A 20531-nucleotide genomic window follows, 5' to 3' on the forward strand; every position below is an offset into this window, starting at 1 on the left:
TACAGATTCGGACCCTGCTCCAACGACCCGACCCCGCCAAACTGCTCCTCATAGGCAGCAACCAGGGCAAGCCTGGCCCTCAGCAGTCTGCAGCCACACCTGTTGAAGCGCCCGGTTGCCACCTGCCCGCCTGCTCCTCGCTGCCCACGGCCCAGTGGGTCCAGCAGGCTTAACCCTGACTCCTCTCCTCTGATCCTCCAGTAGGCCTTCGCACTGGGATGGTGGGAATTTATCCGATGCCTTTGTAAAATAACCCCTTGAGGAAGCTATCCAATCCAGCAGGGCCAATATTCCTTGCTAGGAGTACTGCCCACAGTATACTAGAGTCGTTGTCACAAGAAGACTGACCTCTCTCCTGGGAACTCACAGATGGTGTGTAACCCAGTCAAGGTGAAGATGGCCCCTCCAGATTGCAAGCTAACTCATTTTCCAATACCAGAGCGGTTAATAATGCAACACTGCCCTCACCATTAAGTAATGTCCAGACCCATGTGCTGGGAGGGAGACTGTAACTGAACGTCCTCAAAGAGAGGAAGAATAGGATTGTGGAAGAGGAAAACCAAATATTTATTGGTGGTCAGAGAAGGCAAATCTGATAGCAGTGGGAGTGGGTGTTCATTTTTTGAGCTCCTGGGGACCAATGGAGTCCCTGCTTCTTTTGAGCCTAAGCCTGGGTCTCTAAAGAGAGGTCTTACTTCCCAGAGCTCAGAACACCACTTGAACAACCAATCACTTGCACCTCTTCTGTGGTCTCCCTGACAAGCTTGTGTACAGGTGGCATTCTTAGCTCCACCCCCAATGTTCCTATAGTTCTTCCCTAGGCATCTTACAGATCTAGAAGAGGAGTGGTTCCACTTTCTCCCCCTTCTCTAGCCCAGCTTCCTCCTGCTCCCAGACACTTGGAGAAGCCAGCCAAGAAAACAAGAGGAGCCATGTCAGCATTCCAGTTCCTGGACTCCACTGGTGGCAGAGAAGGAGTCCCAGGGAGAGAGGGTTGTAGACATAACCCCTCGGAAGCAATAGAGCTCATGGACTTCCCCATCTACACCTGGCAGCTCTAGACAGTAGAAACAGAAGGTCCGGCTGCTACCTTCTAGATGAGCGGAACAGCTGACCTTGCCTCTATCTCCTCAGCTTGGTTATTCACTCACTGCTGAGGACCTTGACCTAGAAAAGAAAGCTTCGCTCCAGTGGTTCAGCAAGGTCTTGGAGGACAGGCTGATGTTCCTCCAACCTCCATCAATGAGAACCCACCGGCCACTCAGACTTCTTTCACTTTCACCCTGCCTGCTGTGTATACTACTTCCTCAGAATCGTCCCCTCCAGCCTCAGGTACCAACCACAAGCCTAAAGAAGATGCAGAGTCCCTCAGGCCATCCCTCCCAGAATCTGATGGAATGGCAACCACCATGGCCCCTTCATCTCTGAAGACACCCAGCCTTTTGGCCTCTCTTGGATCTTCATCACCAGCCACTTTCTTGGGGCTGGCCCCTGCTTCCTTCACAGCACCTGCCGCTGACACTAAGTCACCTCCATCCCTTCAAGCCCATACATCTGCCAAAGAGAGGGGGGTTCCTGCCCTGTCCTCTACCCCCAAGCAAGTCATGCTGTTTGGCATGTCCATCAGCTGCCCTCTGATCCTTCTCTGGCCTCCCCAGCTATGTCTTCAGATTCTCCCCTGTTCAAACCCATTTTTGTGACACTACCTAAAAGTTAGAGCCAGAGCAAAGACCCCTTACCATTCTGCTCCTTCATCACAGCCATGCTTCTTCCAACTCCATCTTCCCCAGAATGACCAACACTGCCATCCCAACTTTTAAGCCCATCTTTGGTGACCTGGAGCCACCCATGCTGTACCCTTGCCTTCTCCCTTTTCCTTCAAGCGAACAACTGCTGCGACTGCTAATATAGCCCTAGCTGCTTGTCTCTTTTCTGGCCTGGCCACAGCCACCTCTGCCATGGCTTCTGCCACCGCTGCCAGTGAGTTCACAAACTCTGCTTCCAAACCTGCTTTTTGCTTTGGGGTCAGCAGTGTGGCCAGCACTGGGAGCAGAATGACTGGCAGGCTCCTACCTCTCAACTCTTCCCCTTTGAGGTGTCCCCTGCCTCTGCTGCCAGTTTTTCCTCAGCCATGGGCTCTATATTCCAGTTTGGCAATCCTCCCATGCCAATGTCCACAGCAGTCACCACCTTTGGCCAGTCCCTGTCTTGTGCTGTTGAGAGTGCTTGCTTCAGCAGTAGCAGCAGGAGCAACAGCAGCAGCACTGATTACTTCAGTGGCTTTAGCAGCTCCCTGGCAAGCTCAGTCCCAGCCACCACCAACCAGCCCACACTGACTTTCAATAACACGACCACTGACCACTCCTGCATTCAATATTCCCTTTGTCTGGAATGCCAAGCCCCATGTCCCAGCATACCCATCAACCACCCCTTCCCCCCTAGCCCATATTCAAGGCTGCGGATGGGCAGCAACAGAAGTCCTCCAAGCTAGGTCTTTTTTTATCTTTGCCTTAGTTTCTTTATTATTATTATTATTATTATTATTATTATTATTAGTTGTTCAGAACATTACAAACCTTTTGACATATAATATTTCATAATTTGATTCAAGCGGATTATGAACTCCCATTTTTACCCCATATACATATTGCAGAATCACATCGGTTACACATCCACTTTTTTACATACTGCCATACTAGTGTATGTTGTATTCTGCTGCCTTTCCTATCCTCTACTATCCCCCCTCCCCTCCCCTCCCATCTTCTCTCTCTACCCCATCTACTGTAATTCATTTCTCTCTCTTGTTTTTTTTCCTTTCCCCTCACTTCCTCTTATAATTAATTTTGTATAAAAATGAGGGTCTCCTTCCATTATGATGCATTTTCCCTTCTCTCTCCCTTTCCCTTCCCCCTCTTGTCCCTGTTTAATGGTGATCTCTTTTCATGCTCTTCCTCCCTGCTCTGTTCTTAGTTGCTCTCCTTATATCAAAGATGACATTTGGCATTTGTTTTCTAGGGATTGGCTAGCTTCACTTAGCATAATCTGCTCTAGTGCCATCCATTTCCCTGCAAATGCCATGATTTTGTCATTTTTTAGTGCTGAGTAGTACTCCATTGTGTATAAATGCCACATTTTTTTTTATCCATTCATCTATTGAAGGGCATCTAGGTTGGTTCCACAGTCTAACTATTGTGAATTGTGCTGCTATGAACATCCTTGTAGCAGTATCCCTATAGTACGCTCTTTTAAGGTCTTTAGGGAATAGTCCAAGAAGGGGAATAGCTGGGTCAAATGGTGGTTCCATTCCCAGCTTTCCAAGGAATCTCCATACTGCTTTCCAAAGTGGCCGCACCAATTTGCAGTCCCACCAGCAATGTATAAGTGTACCCTTTTCCCCACATCCTTGCCAGCACTTGTTGTTGTTTGACTTCCTAATGGCTGCCAATCTTACTGGAGTTAAATGGTACCTTAGGGTGGTTTTGATTTGCATTTCTCTGACTGCTAGATATGGTGAGCATTTTTTCATGTACTTGTTGATTGATTGTATGTCCTCCTCTGAGAAGTGTCTGTTCAGGTACTTGGCCCATTTGTTGATTGGGTTATTGTTATCTTATTGTTTAATTTTTTGAGTTCTTTGTATACTCTGGATATTAGGGCTCTATCTGAAGTGTGAGGGGTAAAAATTTGTTCCTAGGATGTAGGCTCCCTATTTACCTCTCTTATTGTTTCTTTTGCTGAGAAAAAAACTTTTTAGTTTAAGTAAGTCCCATTTGTTTATTCCTGTTATTAACTCTTGTGCTATGGGTGTCCTATTGAGGAATTTGGAGCCCAACCCCACAATATGTAGATCGGAGCCAACTTTTTCTTCTATCAGACGCAGAGTCTCTGATTTGATATCAAGCTCCTTGATCCATTTTGAGTTAACTTTTGTGCATAGCGAGAGAAGGGGATTCAGTTTCATTTTGTTGCATATGGATTTCCAGTTTTCCCAGCACCATTTGTTGAAGATACTATCCTTCCTCCATTGCATGCTTTTAGCCCCTTTATCTAATATAAGATAGTTGTAATTTTGTGGATTGGTCTCTGTGTCCTCTATTCTGTACCATTGGTCCACCCGCCTGTTTTGGTACCAGTACCATGCTGTTTTTGTTACTATTGCTCTGTAGTATAGTTTGAAATCTGGTATTGCTATACCGCCTGATTCACACTTCCTGCTTAGAGTTGCTCTTGCTATTCTGGGTCTTTTATTTTTCCATATGAATTTCATGATTGCTTTATCTATTTCTACAAGAAATGCCATTGGGATTTTGATTGGCATTGCATTAAACCTATAGAGAACTTTTGGTAATATTGCCATTTTGATGATGTTAGTTCTGCCTATCCATGAACAGCGTATATTTTTCCATCTTCTAAGATCTTCTTCTATTTCTCTCTTTAGGGTTCTGTAGTTTTCATTCTATAAATCTTTCACCTCTTTTGTTAGGTTGATTCCCAAGTTTTTTTGTTATTTTTTTTTTTTTTGGAGGATATTGTGAATGGGGTGTTTTTCCTCATTTCCATTTCAGAAGTTTTGTCACTGATATACAGAAATGCCTTTGATTTATGCGTGTTGATTTTATATCCTGCCACTTTGCTGAATTCATTTATTAGTTCTAGTAGTTTCTTTGTAGACCCTTTTGGGTCTTCTAGGTATAGAATCATGTCAATTGCAAATAATGATAATTTAAGTTCTTCTTTTCCTATTTTTATGCCTTTAATTTCTTTCGTCTGTCTAATTGCTCTGGCCAGTATTTCGAGAACTATATTGAATAGAAGTGGTGATAGAGGGCATCCCTGTCTTGTTCCAGATTTTAGAGGGAATGCCTTCAATTTTTCTCCATTCAGAATGATGCTAGCCTGAGGCTTAGCATAGATAGCTTTTACAATGTTGAGGTAAGTTCCTGTTATCCCTAGTTTTTCTAGTGTTTTGAACATAAAGGGATGCTGTACTTTGTCGAATGCTTTTTCTGCATCTATCGAGATGATCATATGGTTCTTTTCTTTAAGTCTATTGATGTGGTGAATAACATCTATTGATTTCTGTATATTGAACCAGCCTTGCATCCCAAGGATGAATCCTACTTGATCATGGTGCATAATTTTTTTTGATGTGTTTTTGTATCTAATTAGTCAGAATTTTATTGAGGATTTTTGCATCTAGGTTCATTAGAGATATTGGTCCCAGCATACCCATCAACCACCCCGTCACCCCTAGCCCATATTCAAGGCTGCGGATGGGCAGCAACAGAAGTCCTCCAAGCTAGGTCTTGCCCCAAACTTTGGCAGCTTGTTCACTTTTGGGAACTACATGACCCCTGTCCCATCTGCAGTGCCAGCATCAGCACCTGCCCACCTGGCTTTTGGCAGCTCAGCACAGTCAGTTTTGGGCTTAAAAACCATGGCCTTTGGCACCCCTGGCAGCATGCAGCAAGCCTTTGGCAGCACCATGGCAGTTTTGGTGCAGCCACCACCTCTGAGCTACCACCCAGACCACCTTCAGTGGCTCCAGTGTCTCAGTGTTTGAACACTCAACTCCGTTCCCTTTCATGTTCAGGGAATGGGCAACCCCAGCTGCCAGTGGGGGCTTCGGGCTCAGTGTGGCTGCCCCAGAACCCAGCTCTACATCTGGGGCATTCACTTTTGGAGCTGGACACAGTGATACCACAGGCACCACCACCCGCTTTGGGGGACAGGGCTTGAGTCAGAATGCTCTGGGCACACCCAACCATAGCACATCCTTTAGCTTCAATGTGGCTGGCACACCTCAGAGCAAACCTTTGTTTGAAGGCACCCCTCCACACCTACCTTTGGGCAGCGCACTCCAAGTGGTGGACTCTGCACAGTGGGCAGCAGCCTCTTCTTTGGGGCTTCCTCAATACCCACCCAAGTCTTTTTTGGAGTCAGGACTTTTGGATCAGCAGCTCCTTTATTTTCCTTTAGTATGGAATCCAAGATCCCAGGGACTCCACCTCCACTGCAGGCCCAAAGGTAGCACATCCACAAGAAATAGCCCCTGTCTTCCTTTTCCCTGCTCTTGCCAAAATCTGGACCTTAGCACCTGCTAGGAAGTGTCTCTGACTCTTTGTGCTATAAAACAGAACTACCCTAGATCTCTGGCTTCAGCCACCAGGGTAGTGGTAGCAGCCCTGGGGACCTTTCCCTTCTGGAGGAAGTGGGAACATCTGGGCGGGGCAGGCCGGGGCAAGGCCAAAGCCCAGTACCTGTACTTGAACAGTTGCACTGGTGAGGCTAGAGAACTAAAGAGACATTGTAAATACTGTCTGCTCACTTCCCTGACTCCTTTAGTGTGTCACTTAGTCAGGTGGCCTCGCTTCCCACCTTTTCCCCTATAGTCATCCTTGCCAGAGCGTGTGCAATTGCACTCACTTAAATCTCTGTTACATTTCGTGTGACTGGGGAAAATGGATTATCTTTAGGCTTTACATGCTTGGTTAGTGTATGAGAAGTGCTTCTCTTTCTCTCATCCCTTTTGGGGACTCTTATTTCCCCATTGCTTGCTGCTTTGTCCCTTACTCCCCTGTAGGATTTATTCCTTTTTAAATGAACTTGAATTTAGCTTCACCTTGGAGACTCCGGTAGGTGATGCTCCTGCTGCCTCCTTTCACCCTGCCAAGTCTGAGTGAAGTTTTATCCTTCTCCCTCTTCCAGTTTGGCCCCTATAAAGCTTTATGGCTCAAGACTGTTAGTCTGGCAGAGCCATGAGCAAAACCCATGCTCCAGGAGAAAAACTCATGCTTTCAGCTGCCTTCTCCAACCTTCTGGCTTCACTGGCTATTGTCTGCCTCCAAGATTTTATGCCCCACACCTTGTCCTGTATTACTTTGTTTGAAGCCCATGTCTGTTGCTCTTTGAATAGAGTTTGGAGGAAAAATTGTGTGTGTGGCAGCAAGCTGGTAGTGCCGGACTTAACTGTCTTAAGTCTCCCGGCCTGCCTAATCAAAATGGCACCACTTGAGGGCCACATTGCTGATGCCTGAGTTTTCCAGTGGTGTTTGGATTTTAAGGGATGGCAACCCAGGGGATGGGGACTTGGGGAAGCAAAGACCCTTTCCTACCACCATTTCTCTTCCACCACTAATCTTCTACCTCCCTGACCTCACTAGGCAAGGTGACTCCCCCCTCATATGTCCAAACTATGCCAATGAACCCTTCCTTGAACTTGTACCTTAGTTTTTTCCCAAACAGGGCCTTCTCCAGCCCTTCCCTTCCCTTTTCTCCCCTGGTTCCAAAACCACACTCCCCAGGGCCCAGAGCCTTGCTGCCATGCCCATCTTCTTTGGGAGAAATATGAATGTGTGTGTCCAAATTAGAATAAAATATGTAAACATTTTTTCACAAAATACAATTTTTTTGTATTTAAATAAAATCACTGATTTGCATTTCTCTGATGCTTAGTGATATTGAGCATTTTTTAAAATGTATTCATTAGTCATTTTTATATATTATTCTGGGCACTGTGTATTCAGTTGATTAGTCCTTTTTGGGTTGGATTTTTTGTTTGTTTTTAGTGATCTTAGAGTTCCTTTTTTTATTCTATAGATAAAACTTTTAATAATGTGCAGCAGAAATCAGACAGGCTCATCCTTCATTCTTGCATTAAAATAAAAGAGTTCCAATATTACAATTTATTTACATTTGCATAGTGAAGAGCTAAAGTGTCTAAGTGGCTATTTCACAGTCATTTCTAATAAAATGTACAAAAAACAAACAGAAGTACCAAGAATACAGGTTGGGGGCCTTTATGGCATAAGAATGGGCTTGGACTTAGTCTGTAATCCAGAATCCAGAGGTGCAGGATGCCCTATGGATCAGGGAGTGAAAAACTCAGCTTCAGTTTCTCCCTGACTTTCACTTAGGTTAACAGAGGTGGGTGAGGAAATTTCCCAACAAACTACTGTCTTCCCCAGAGGTACAGGAGCTAGACTGCATGTGTGGTGACAGCAGAAAGGACCCCTGGGGAGTGTGTTAGTGGCTTGGGAGACACGGGGTGAATGTGTGTTGGCAGATCCCAAAGGCTAATTGTGACTTGGGGTACAGTAGCCTAAGTTCCATCATCACCTGTAACTACCACATTTCTGCTACAGGGCAGATAAGAAGGACACAGCAGAGGTAGGGAAATAAGGACCCCCGGATGACCCAACTGGTATTTAAGGAATATTTATTAGTGGCCAGTAAATTTGCCCAAGGATTAGAAGAAGATATCCTTTAAGGCAAGAAAAGAAGCAATACATCAGGAAAATAAATGGAAAAAACAGTAGCATAGGGAGACCAAGAACAGGGAGAAGGCTCTTCCTCCTCCCCAGGCTTTGGCCCAGAATTGCTGAGTTGGAGGCAGGTATGCTTTATGGCTGCATACATAATGTGACTCCCCTGGGGCAAGAAGGGACCTCAGAATGAAAGCAGTGCTTTGGGATCCCACCTGTGGTTCTAAACCCCCAGGCCTCACTACACACCAGTAGTCTCTCTTTGCAAAAGAGTTGGGATTTCCTTAGAGTTCTTTAAAATTCTGAATGTCAACACCTTTTTGGTTATACCATTTATAAATATTTTCTCCTATTTTGTAGATTGTCTCATTGTCTTGTTTCCTTTGCTGTGCAAAAACTTCTTAGTTTGATGTAATTCCATTTGTGTATTTTTACTTTTATTACCTCTATTTTTGGGGTCTAATCTGAAAAATCATTGCCTACACCAATGTCTTGAAGTGTCTTCCCTGTGTTTTCTTGTAGTAATTTAATATCTTCCCATTTAAGATGTTTTCCTTTGACCCATTTTATTTTTTTGAATGTGAAACCAGCCAAACACAGATGCATACCACATGTTATCACTCATTTATGGAACCCAATAAATCAACCTTATAGAACTATAACAGAATAGTGGCTCTATAGATGAGAAAGGGTAGGAGGAGGGAGGACAGAAAGAAATTCAGTAAGCTCCACAAAAACCATAGAATCACTCTTGGCTATTTTTTAGTGCAGTAGGGTAATTATTGGCCAAGGAAACCTATAATATATTTCAAAATGACTAGAAAAAAAGATAAAATTCTCCAAACATAAAAATGATTAATGATTGAAGACACAGAAATCCTCATTACCCTGATTCAGTTGACAACACATTTTATACTTGTATTGAATTACTTTAACATGTACCCCATTAAGATATACAGATTTTTTTAAAGGTTTAATTTGGTTAAATTAGAAGTTTTTGTTCACTAAAAGATGTTATAGAAAAATTAATAAATGACACATGTGAAAAAGATTTTTGTAATGTTCAAAAGGAAATGAAATTAGAATATCAAATAATTAAGAAGTCATGCATTCAACATGAAAAATCAGTAATATCAGGACAAGGGATAAGTGATGTGAAAAGATTTAATGACAAAATAAAAATCTATAGACAGATTAAGAGATGCTCAAAATTGTTAGTAAAAAAATTTGAATTTTACAACTTCAGTGCAATATTCCCTGCTGCTATTAGATCCTCCGAATTAAAAAGCTGAATAATGCTAAGCATAGGTCAAGATTTTGGGGTACAGAATTATCACACCCTGATAATGTAAGTTCAGACTGTGTAGTCATGTAGTGTAAGTTCAGATTCTGTAGTCACGGAAGCAGTCAAGACAAGTATACCAATACGATTTGATCCAGCAATGGTGGTCATTAGAGTAACAGGAATTCTAAATAGATTGATAGAGGCATGTAAAAACATGCTCATGGAAGAATATAGAGACAATGTTTACAGTGGTCCACAAGTGTAGCTGGATAAATAAAATGTGGGAGATGCTCAACATAGAATATTATGCATAAGATAGAAGTAATAGATTGCATGTTCATATTGTTGCATATGTAAAATTTAGAAGCATAGTGCCCAGAGTTAAAAGAAATCAAGTTAAATATATAACAAAATAAACTTTTTATAAAACTATCTCATCTAACCCAATCTCATCTCATCTCTATCTCTCCATTGTATGAACTCATTCCTTCTTATGCCTCCAAAGAAATAGGTACCTGTAACTAACAAATCACTTAAAGGCTTGGCATGACTTTTGATTCATCTCTTTTTCTTAATGAACTTTAGATTATTAGTTAGTGAACTTTTGATATAAACAAAATTTACTTTTTGTATGCTTCATAAAATTAAATTTTATATTTGATGTTGCAATATACCATAAACTAAGACCATGAAAATTTCAGTAAATATTTACTGAACATCTATTATGTCCTAAGCACTATGGCAAATTCTGAGAATATAACAAAGAATAAGACAGGCAAAAACCTTGGCTTCTTGAAGGTTACATAAAAATTGTGTGTGTGTGTGTGTGTGTGTGTGTTGGGAGGATATGTAAATATTTACTCATGCTATGAGTACTTTTGACTATTTACTTTGGTTCTGGCACTGGGATTATAATGAGAAAAAGTGACATGGTCCTTGCACACTGAGTTTGCATAATTAATTGTTTACAATTTTGCTTGATATCAGTGAAAGTAATCATCTCTTTCATGAGATCTTTTAGAATTTTATTGGCAATTTTGATATTTCACTTATATTTATTCTCTAGTTGTTTGTCTATTGAAACATATCTTGTGATAAACTTAATGTACATCTATCTTAGGTTGAGACTTGTCTGGACACATTTGGGTATATTTGGTGGACTGTGGGCTGCTGCACAGCAAGTCTTTGAATATAATCTTAAGGATCTTTGAGAAAGAGAAATCAGCTTAAATATGTAGAGAAACTCAGTCAAATAGATAAGCCACCAAACAAATATTAATTTGTCTTTTTATAAATTTTTAGATGCAGATTTGTATAATCACATGAGAATACAGGCTATAAGCATTTTTCATTCAAAAAATTTGAGATATTGACTGAGGCATCCATAGGTTTTTTTTTTTTTTATTGTCAGGGTTCAAAGTATGTCATCAAGTGGGGGAGTCACTCTCCCCATGTCTAATCAGAACATAGGCTTTTGAAAAAGTTGTGGACTCTAGAGAAACAGTTTGTCACAGAATTACACATTGAACATCAGCTGAAACAAAAATGGTATCCAGTGAGGGCCAGAAGCTCCTTACTGGAAGCAGCTCAATGATAGTTCCCAGAGGCACTATGAGTCCATCTGTCCCTTCCTTCCTTAGCAGGGGTTACCACACTAGATGGTGCAGCATAGGAGGAGAGGAAGAATTTGGGCAGTGTCAAGTGGATTTAGACAGGATTTATTCCTAAGTACATACGAAACATCCCAGGATATAGATTCTTCTTGTCTTCTGTCTAGTTTTGAAAAACTTGTTTAGAAGCTAGAAGTCCTTGATCAGCAGGTAGCAGGCAGAAGAACAAACAATTCTAGAGATATATGAAGATTCTTATTTTTCCTTGTTGACTAAGGTTCATCAGTTGCAGCTGCTGGGAGTAGTACCAACTTTTCGATCTTCTACTATAGTATATACTAAGTATTCAAATAATTGTTAATGAGGGTATTTTCAAGGAAAAAAAGATTGGCTGTTTTGTGAAAATTTTAAGAAATACATAGAAAAATTTTTGAAAAGAGTATTTGATTTAATGTGAGGATTTGAAACTTTAAGAGAAAAACAAGACAAAGAGTTACCCTCCAGACAAGCCAAGGAAGTAGGTGACATTCTAACATAGTCTCCATGGAAATTTCAGAATTATACTATATATGGCTGCAAGTGAGTATTAGAATCGTTAAACATAATAAATAAAGGAGAATACTCCTTCCATTTTATTCTAGGTCATAATGTCAGATCATAGTTTCAGTAAGTAGGATGGGCTTGTTTCAAATACATTTAACATAAGAAAAGGAAATTCATTTTGAGACAGAGGTAGTCAATATTGAGGTTGCACTGTGACACCTCAGAGGGTAAAGTATGATGACATTTTTTTTTATAGGAGATAAAACTTTAAAGACTGAACTTCGAGTTCATAATGTCACAAAGACAATAAATGACACCTTTCATTAGAATGAAAGATCGAGGATTATAATAATTTTCATTATTTACTCCATACACAGTCTATTTGGCAATCTCCCTTTGTGTTTGATTGCCATGTTTCATGATTACAGCCTGAGGAATGATGGTGCTATGTAGTAAGAGACAATAGGTAAATGTACTTTTACCCTTTTCTTAAAAAATAGCTATAATGTAATTGAGATTAATTTAGAAAACTTATTTTGAAACATACATGTATGCATAAATGCAAGTGATGAGGTTTCAAGGCCTCTTTAACCTCAATGACATCTCTAAAGAGAATGTGACTCTGAAAGTCATATCCCTTTTATTGGATCTTTATTTTACAATGAAACATCACTTCCTTGTAATATGATAATAGACAACATTTTAAGCTAAAATTGGGTGCTTATATAAGTCCTTATTCAGGTCCTTCTTTCAGAAAAAAAATAAAGGAGGATAATTTGCAGGAGTTAGGAAGGTTAGGGAGTACAACACAGAGAATGAAATTAGGTCTTTAATGACTGGCAGCTAAACTCCATAAGATTTAGTAAAATGCCTACTGAATGTTAGAAGAATGTTTATAATGAAGGAAGAAATGGCATTTACTGAGGCAGCCTACATGATGATGGCATTGTAATTTAAGAACCAGTAAGAGGGGCTGGGATATAGCTCAGAGGGAGAATGCTTGCTTACCATGTGGGAAGCCAAAAGTTCAAAATGATCAGAGAGTGGGATGAACTTCAAGTTCTATTCCCACAAAAGGGTCTTTACAGAATATATTTCTATAGAAAGTCCTTCTGGCAAATATTAACAGAATTCTTGGCATGCTCCTTTAAAGAAAATAACATGGCCTAGATTTAACAGTTATCCTTATCACCTGGTAAAAAAAAAAAAAAACTCTTAATAGTAGTTATTCTTAAGATGCACATAATCCAAACTATATTCATAGTTGCCTGTCCATCATAAGTCTGCTTCTAAATTCACCATCACGACTGACTTCTTAGATGTATGTGCTGTGCAATTGCACAGGGCCTTTGTTAGAAGGATTCCACAATTGGTCTAATGTTCAGCTGTTTTCATCCTGAAATTCTTAGTAATTTTTGAACAAGGAGCCCTGCATTTTTATTTGGCAATAGGTACTAAAAATTCCCTGGCCTCCTTAATCACTATTTATATTTATATATTATATCCCCAGTTGGAAACCAGTAACTGCATACTCTCCTGAATTGCCATGAATCTTTTAAAGAATTAGAAGAAGCAGAAAGTCTTGTTAGGACTGGCAGTATACTAATGATGAGATTTCATCACTTTATTCATTCTGGGTTAGTATCAAAAAATGGCATGACATTATGACCTCACATTCTCCTTAATAAGGACATCCTTTTCTCTCCCCTTTCCCATGTGATCAATTCTCTCTCTCTCTCTCTCTCTCTCTCTCTCTCTCTCTCTCTCTCTCTCTCTCTCTCTCTTTTACATTCCATTTGCTTCATGGATAGTCTTAAGGTATGAGGATTTCATTCTTTCCTCTCCACTAGGGCCATCTTTCCCTCTTGCCCTGCTTTATAGAAGTTTCATGTTTTTGTTGAGTCTCATTCTTCCCTAAGGAGGCCACTTAACCTAGGTTTATTAATTCTTTCCATTTCTACTTATTCTCCTCTTGTATTCTCATTATTAGCACTGTTAGGATATTTCTCCAGCCAACTCAGGCCTAGATTTCACCTCAACAGAATACAGATATTAAATGGAACCTCAGAAGATCAGCATGGTTTAAAGCATAAACACTTAAAGTCTATGAAATGGTGGTTGAGCTGGTTGATTTCTATGACTCTACAATAGTGATAAATACATTTATGCTGAAAAATTAGTCAAACATGTTTAAACTATTTATGTCTGAAATTTCCAAAATTTTGGGGACATCATCTGATCTGGGAGTACTAAAAAAATTATAAAATATAATTTTTTTTGACTTTAGTGAACCCTAGATAAACCCCTATATAATTACATCAAGCAATCCCAATATCTGATATTTTTACATAAATCAGTTTTAGAATTTAAAACTCTTGAGATCAGTGCTACATTTTAAAGATACTACATATTTTTATTTTTTTGATAATGGTTAATTGGGTATTTATTTTGTAATTCTAGGTTCATTTTTCTCTATTCTACATGGCCTGATACTTTTCTGGATTTTCATCAGGCCGAAAGCAAAACACAGCTCCAGTATGTCAGATTAACTGTAAGAATTTATCCCATTCAAGCCTTTTAAGCTTTTGGGAGTTTAGGCTGAAGCTATGAAGGTTCACATTTCACAGCACATGGCATTTATTTTGAAATATTGCTACCAGACAAACCTCTACTCCATCTTCTTCCTCCACCTACTTGAGGATTTCCTCCTCCCAAACCCCACCATACTGTATCAACCCCCTGATTTTTTTCCTAAAAAGAAAATCACATATGATTTTAGCTATGAATTTCAAAATTTTCACTCTTTTATTCTTTAGAACAATTTAGCAAGAAACATTTTATTATACTTCAGTATGATTTTATGAATTTTATGTTCTATACTTACCTAAGCAGGTATTTATATGTTTTCTCAGAAAGATGAGTCAGTTTTCTTTGAATTTCAATTTGTTCAAGGTGGTTAAATGAGTATTTTTCTCATTTTGCATTAATTTATTTGATATCTATATATCAATTGATCTATCATCTTTATATCCCTTCTCTTTCATTCACCTGAAAATCATTTTTCTTATGGCCAACTTGATATTGTTATCACTGAGTCTTTCAGATTATGTAATCTAATCCAATCTCTTCATCCTATGGATAGAAATGAGTTGACATAACCTGAAGAGAAATTAAGCATTCTTCTAAAGAAATTAATACCTGGGATGAAATCAGACATTGTTGCTTTTTATGGCCATTCTACCTCTTTGTTGCTATTTTTACACAAAGACTTATTATTTCTATTAAATGAGGGCAATAAAGAAGGCAGAAAGCTGAAATAGAAAATTTAAGTCTATACACACTACTGAAGTCCAAACCTGTTATGGTTTGGATCTGGAATGTATCCCAAAATCTCATGTGTTCAGAGATGGGGCTTCTGGTTAAGTGGTTGGATCATGAGAGTTCTGACCTTATCATTGGACAAATCCATTAATGGACCCCTTGGAGGTGGGATTTAGTTGGAGTAAGTAGATCACTGGGGACATGCTCTGGAAGAGTTTATCTTTTCTCTGTTCTACACTTTTCTCTTTCACTCTGCTTTCTGGCTGCCATCAATTGAGCAGCTGTCATCTACTGATGTCTCCACCATGATGTTCTGCTGTGCTTCTGGCCCAAAGCAATGGAGCTGGTCAACATGAAATGAAATCTCTGAAACTGTGAGTCAAATAACTCTTTTCTCCTATTGCTCTTCTCATATATTTATTACAGCAATGCAAAGGTGACTAAAACACATCTATACTTCAAATTTATACTTAAGTTTGAGTGCTCTCTAACCTTCATAGAGATTTATGTCTTCCTTTTCAATTTTCCAAGTTTGTTATTCTAAATACCTTTATATTAGTTAGGGGTATAATCACAAAGAAAACTACTGGTTATGCTTCAAAAGAAGCAAATAAATTTATTGGAATTATGTTATGAAGATAACATAAATGTTAGAGAATCAGGTTCATGTAGAAGACAAGAACTGTTGAAAAGGAATGACTTCCCTATGGTATGAAGACTGGATTTTTTTTATTGGTGGGCATTTGTTACTACAGAATACCTAACTCTGTGCTGCTAGACTCAATTCCACTGTAGCTGCAGTGAATTAACTCTAATTCTAAATGTTATTTCAATACCCAAACCCTCAAATAACTCTCAGACCACATATTGCCATTCCAATTAAGCCTTTATTGCTGGCCAATGGCAGACACTCTACTCTAAAAGTGAGATAGTCAGAGTGATATACCCCTTTCAGTTTGGCCTCATATTTAAGCCAAAAAACCAGAAAAGGGACATTTGGGGGTTTATCCAATGCAATCAAGCCAAGTTACAGAAGTGGGAGATTTCAGTCAGGCGGCGGGAGGCTTAGCCAATCAAAATAAGCCTAGTTACCCCAGTTACAGAAATAGGAGTTTGCAGTTAGATAGTTCCTGTTCTTCCTCTTAGTACTGCTTTCATAGTGTCCCAGAGGTTTTGATATATTGTGTCTATGTTCTCATTTATCTCTAAGAATTTTTTAATCTCCTCCTTGATGTCTTCTGTAACCCATTGTTCATTCAGTAGCATATTGTTTAGTCTCCAGGTAATAGAGAATTTTTTATTTTTTATTTTGTTGTTGATTACCAATTTCATTCCATTATGATCTGATAGAATGCATGGCAGTATCTCTACTTTTTTTGTATTTGCTAAGAGTTGCTTTGTGGCATAGTATATGGTCTATTTTAGAGAAGGATCCATGTGCTGCTGAGAAGAAAGTTTATTTGTTTGATGCAGTTTGAAATATTCTATACATGTGAGTTAAGTCTAAGTTATTGATTGTGTTATTGAGTTCTATAGTTTCTTTATTCAACTTTTGTTTGGAAGATCTATCCAGTGGTGAGAGAGGTGTGTTAAAGTCACCCAAGATTATTGTGTTGTGGTCAATTTGACTCTTGAACTTGAGAAGAGTTTGTTTGATGAATATAGCTGCACCATTGTTTGTTATTGGGACATATATATTAATGATTGTTAAGTCTTGTTGGTGTATGGTTCCCTTGAGCAGTATGTAATGTTTATATTTATCCCTTTTGATTAACTTTGGCTTGAAGTCTACTTTCTTTGCTATGAGTATAGGAACCCCTGCTTGTTTCCACAGTCCATGTGAATGGTATGATTTTCCCCAACCTTTCACCTTCACTGTGTATGTCTTTTCCTATCAGATGAGTCTCCTGTAGGCAGCATATTGTTGGGTCTTTTTTTTTTTTAAATCCAATCTGCTAGCCTATGTCTTTTGATTACTGAGTTTAAGCCATTAAAATTTAGGGTTACTATTGAGACATGGTTTGTATTTCCAGCCATATTTGTTTATTTTTGTTATTTAACTTGACTTGTTTTTCTCTTTGACAAACAAAAATAAGTATTGCAGAGGATGTAGGGAAAAAGGTACACTCATACATTGCTGGTAGGACTGCAAATTGGTACAGCCAATAAGGAAAGCAGTATGGAGATTCCTTGGAAATCTGGGAATGGAACCACCATATGACCTAGCTATCCCTCTCCTCTAATACCCAAAGGACTTAAAAACAGCATACTACAGGGACACAGCCACATCAATATTTATAGCAGCACAATTCACAATAACTAAACTGTGGAGTCAAACTAGATGCCCTTCAGTGGATGAATGGATTAAAAAAATGTGGCATATATACACAATGGAATTTTACTCAGCATTAAAAAAGAACAAAATCATAGCATTTGCAGGTAAATGGACGGCTATGAGAAGATAATGCTAAGTGAAGTTAGCCAATCCCAAAAAACCAAATGCTGAATGTTTTCTCTGATATAAGGAGGCTGACTCATAGTGGGGTAGGGAAGCAGGAGCATGGGAGGATTGGATGAATTCTAGATAGGGAAGAGGGGTGGGAAGGAAAGGGAGGGGGCAGGGGTTTAGCAAGGGTGGTAGAATGTGATGGACATCATTATCCAAAGTACATGTATGAAGACACGAATTGGGTATCAACATACTTTATGTATAAACAGATATGAAAAATTGTGGTATATATGTGTAATAAGTATTGTAATGCCAAAAAAACACAAAGTACATGTATAAAAGCATGAATTAGCATGAACATACTCTATATATAGAGATAAGAAAAATTTTACTCTATGTGTGTAATAAGAATACTGCATGATCAATGTGATTCTGCAACCTGTACACTCAGAAAAAATGAGAAATTATATCTCATCTGATTCAATGTATGATATGTCAAGGTCATTGTACTATCATGTGTAACTAATTAAAACAAACAAACAAAAAAAGAATTGTAATGCATTCTGCTGTCATTTTTTAAAAAAATGAAATCAATAAAACTAAAAAAAAAAAAAAGGATAGTTCCATATTCTTTAGGATTTCCACAACAAAAGGAAAAAACAACTTGCCCCAGTCATGACCTTTCTAATTGGCATGGCTATTTCACAAAGTGGAGTTACTAAACAAAATGGAGTCACTATAGTCAAGACTTCTGTCTCATCATGAATAAGATTTTGCTTACTTTCTCAAGATTCCAATTCCTGGGTGGGAGCATCTACTTAGCTGTGGTAAAGTATTATGGCCATGCTCTAAGTTGTGCTAAGACTAGCCACTGAAAAAATATAACTATTGAACACTTGAATTGTGATAGTTTGAACTGAAATGGACTATACATGCAAAATGCACAATAGATTTCAAAGACAGTCTGGAAATATAAAAACAGTATAAAAGATATCAATAAAAAAGATCTCTACATAAAAATTTATGTGGATTGTATACTGCAATGACAATACTTAAATATATCACTATTTTAATATTATGTTGATAATATCTTTATAAAATTATATTAAGGTTATTTTAATCCTTGTGGCTTCTAGAAAATTTTAAATTACATATGTGATTCATATTTATAGTTCAATTTGTATTTCTATTAAATAGTGCTTTGTGTCCTCATGTTTTAAGTGAGATATTATCATACCCCTTGGGGGATTTTACCAAATAAAAAGATGATTCACATTCATCCACAATCAGTTAAGCCAATTTGTCATATTGTGGTTACTACCTATCTCTTTCTTGGAGCATGCAAAACCATTATACACAAGTTTTATCATTTATATGAATCCTTCAATGTATGTTATAGTGCTGAAATCACTGATCTTCATTAACTGTTGCTGAATTTTCTGTTTATGTTTGTGACATATAGGAAGACCTAAATATTTTAGAATCCATAATTGTAATAAGTTACATACAACAATAAAATGAGCTCTTAGAATTTGAGAAATAGAAGTGTTATGACAAGGTAACATGTGTACTGTCATTATATCTGCATCTGTAGAAGAAGGTTGAGGAAAGAATGCCTGATTTTCACAAGATACTTTCACTAATAATACAACCTATTATGCTTGACAGTCTTATGTAGAAGGTCTTGTGTTCATTCTATAGATTGGCTAATGGGGAAGCTCACTAACTTTGTTAAGATTACTGTCTTAGTCCACTTGTGCTGCCATGACAAAACACCACTGATTGGGTAATTTGTAAACAATAAAAATTGATTTCTCATAATTCTGGAGAGTGGGAAGTTCAAGATCAAGGTGCCATCAGTCTGCTGTCTGGTGAGGGCTGCTCTTGGAGTCTAGATATTGACTTGTTTTATATTCTCTGAAGGAGACAAGCACTGTGTCCACCTGTGGCAGAAGGAAGGGATAAACTTCCCCTTCTGGCCCTTCCATAAGGTGTTAATCCATTCCTAAGGACAAAGACTCCATGGCCTAATTACATTCTAAAGACTCCACCTCTTTAAAATGTTGTATTTGGGATTAAATTTCAACATAGATTTTGGAGTGATACATTCAAATCACAGCAGTTACAGAACCCCTTCAATTGGCAAGACTAGATTTGAATCCAGTTTTGTCAGACTTTAGCTCAGGTCCTTTCCATTGAACTCTGTAACTCATAAGATGAAATTTAAATTTCTTATGTTCATTTTTTCATTCTTAAAATGTCTTAAACAGATTACCTTTGGGAAAAATATCTATAGTGATATCAAAGACTACATGAATATCACAAAGAAATTTTGCTGAGAAACATTTAACCAGAAATACTCTGTCTTCAGTTTTCTTGTAAACTGGTTTTAAATTAGGGATAAAAGACATAAGGAATCATAATTTGAGTATTTTTTAGCCCTAATGCCTGAATATATCTTGAGATTTCTTGAAATTCTGAAACACAGCTGGGTAATGTATCTTGGCATAATTTATTTTTCTAAAGTCACTCACACCTGTTTCTATTTTCAATGCATTGGTTTTTTTGGATTTATTTTTCACAAAAAGCACTTATGCCTAGTCAGAATTCATTCAGCTCTAAATGAAGAAATCCCTAAGGTTCACAATGAATATGGCATCATAGCAATGGTTTGTGCTCTGATTAATGCAAATTATTTTTATATGACATTCATTTAAACAGTATAATATTCATTTCATGTTCTGGAAGTAATTTTTAGTGAGGTTTTTGCCATCTCCATTAATGATGAAGTAATGGAGGATTCAGATGGAGATTTAAACATGTCTGGATTTAAATTTCTCATTAATATGGCATTTTAAAAACAGATAGCACTGTGCCCACGTATGATGAGGGGAATTTCTTTTTCAGGCTATAAGATCATATTTCTGTGCTTGTAACACATAAGTGTAGTCATGTACTCCTATGATAGAAACTAAAATCTATTTTAGGGATCTTATAATTAAAACCAGTATTTTCCAAAGTATTCCATTACTAGTTAATATATTTTCCCTCTCAAGGGA

At 38.4% G+C, this 20531-nt stretch overlaps 1 pseudogene; it reads left to right on the top strand.

Moving 5' to 3' along the window:
• The first annotated feature begins 369 nt into the window (after positions 1–369).
• LOC124105237 (nuclear envelope pore membrane protein POM 121C-like) lies at positions 370–6031 on the top strand (annotated as a pseudogene).
• Positions 6032–20531: the final 14500 nt, after the last annotated feature.

The sequence above is a fragment of the Marmota monax genome, unplaced genomic scaffold (assembly GCF_021218885.2).
Source record: "Marmota monax isolate L192 unplaced genomic scaffold, Marmota_monax_Labrador192_F-V1.1 WCK01_AAM20220418_F8-fsc00104, whole genome shotgun sequence".
In the NCBI taxonomy this organism is placed as follows: Eukaryota; Metazoa; Chordata; class Mammalia; order Rodentia; family Sciuridae; genus Marmota; species Marmota monax.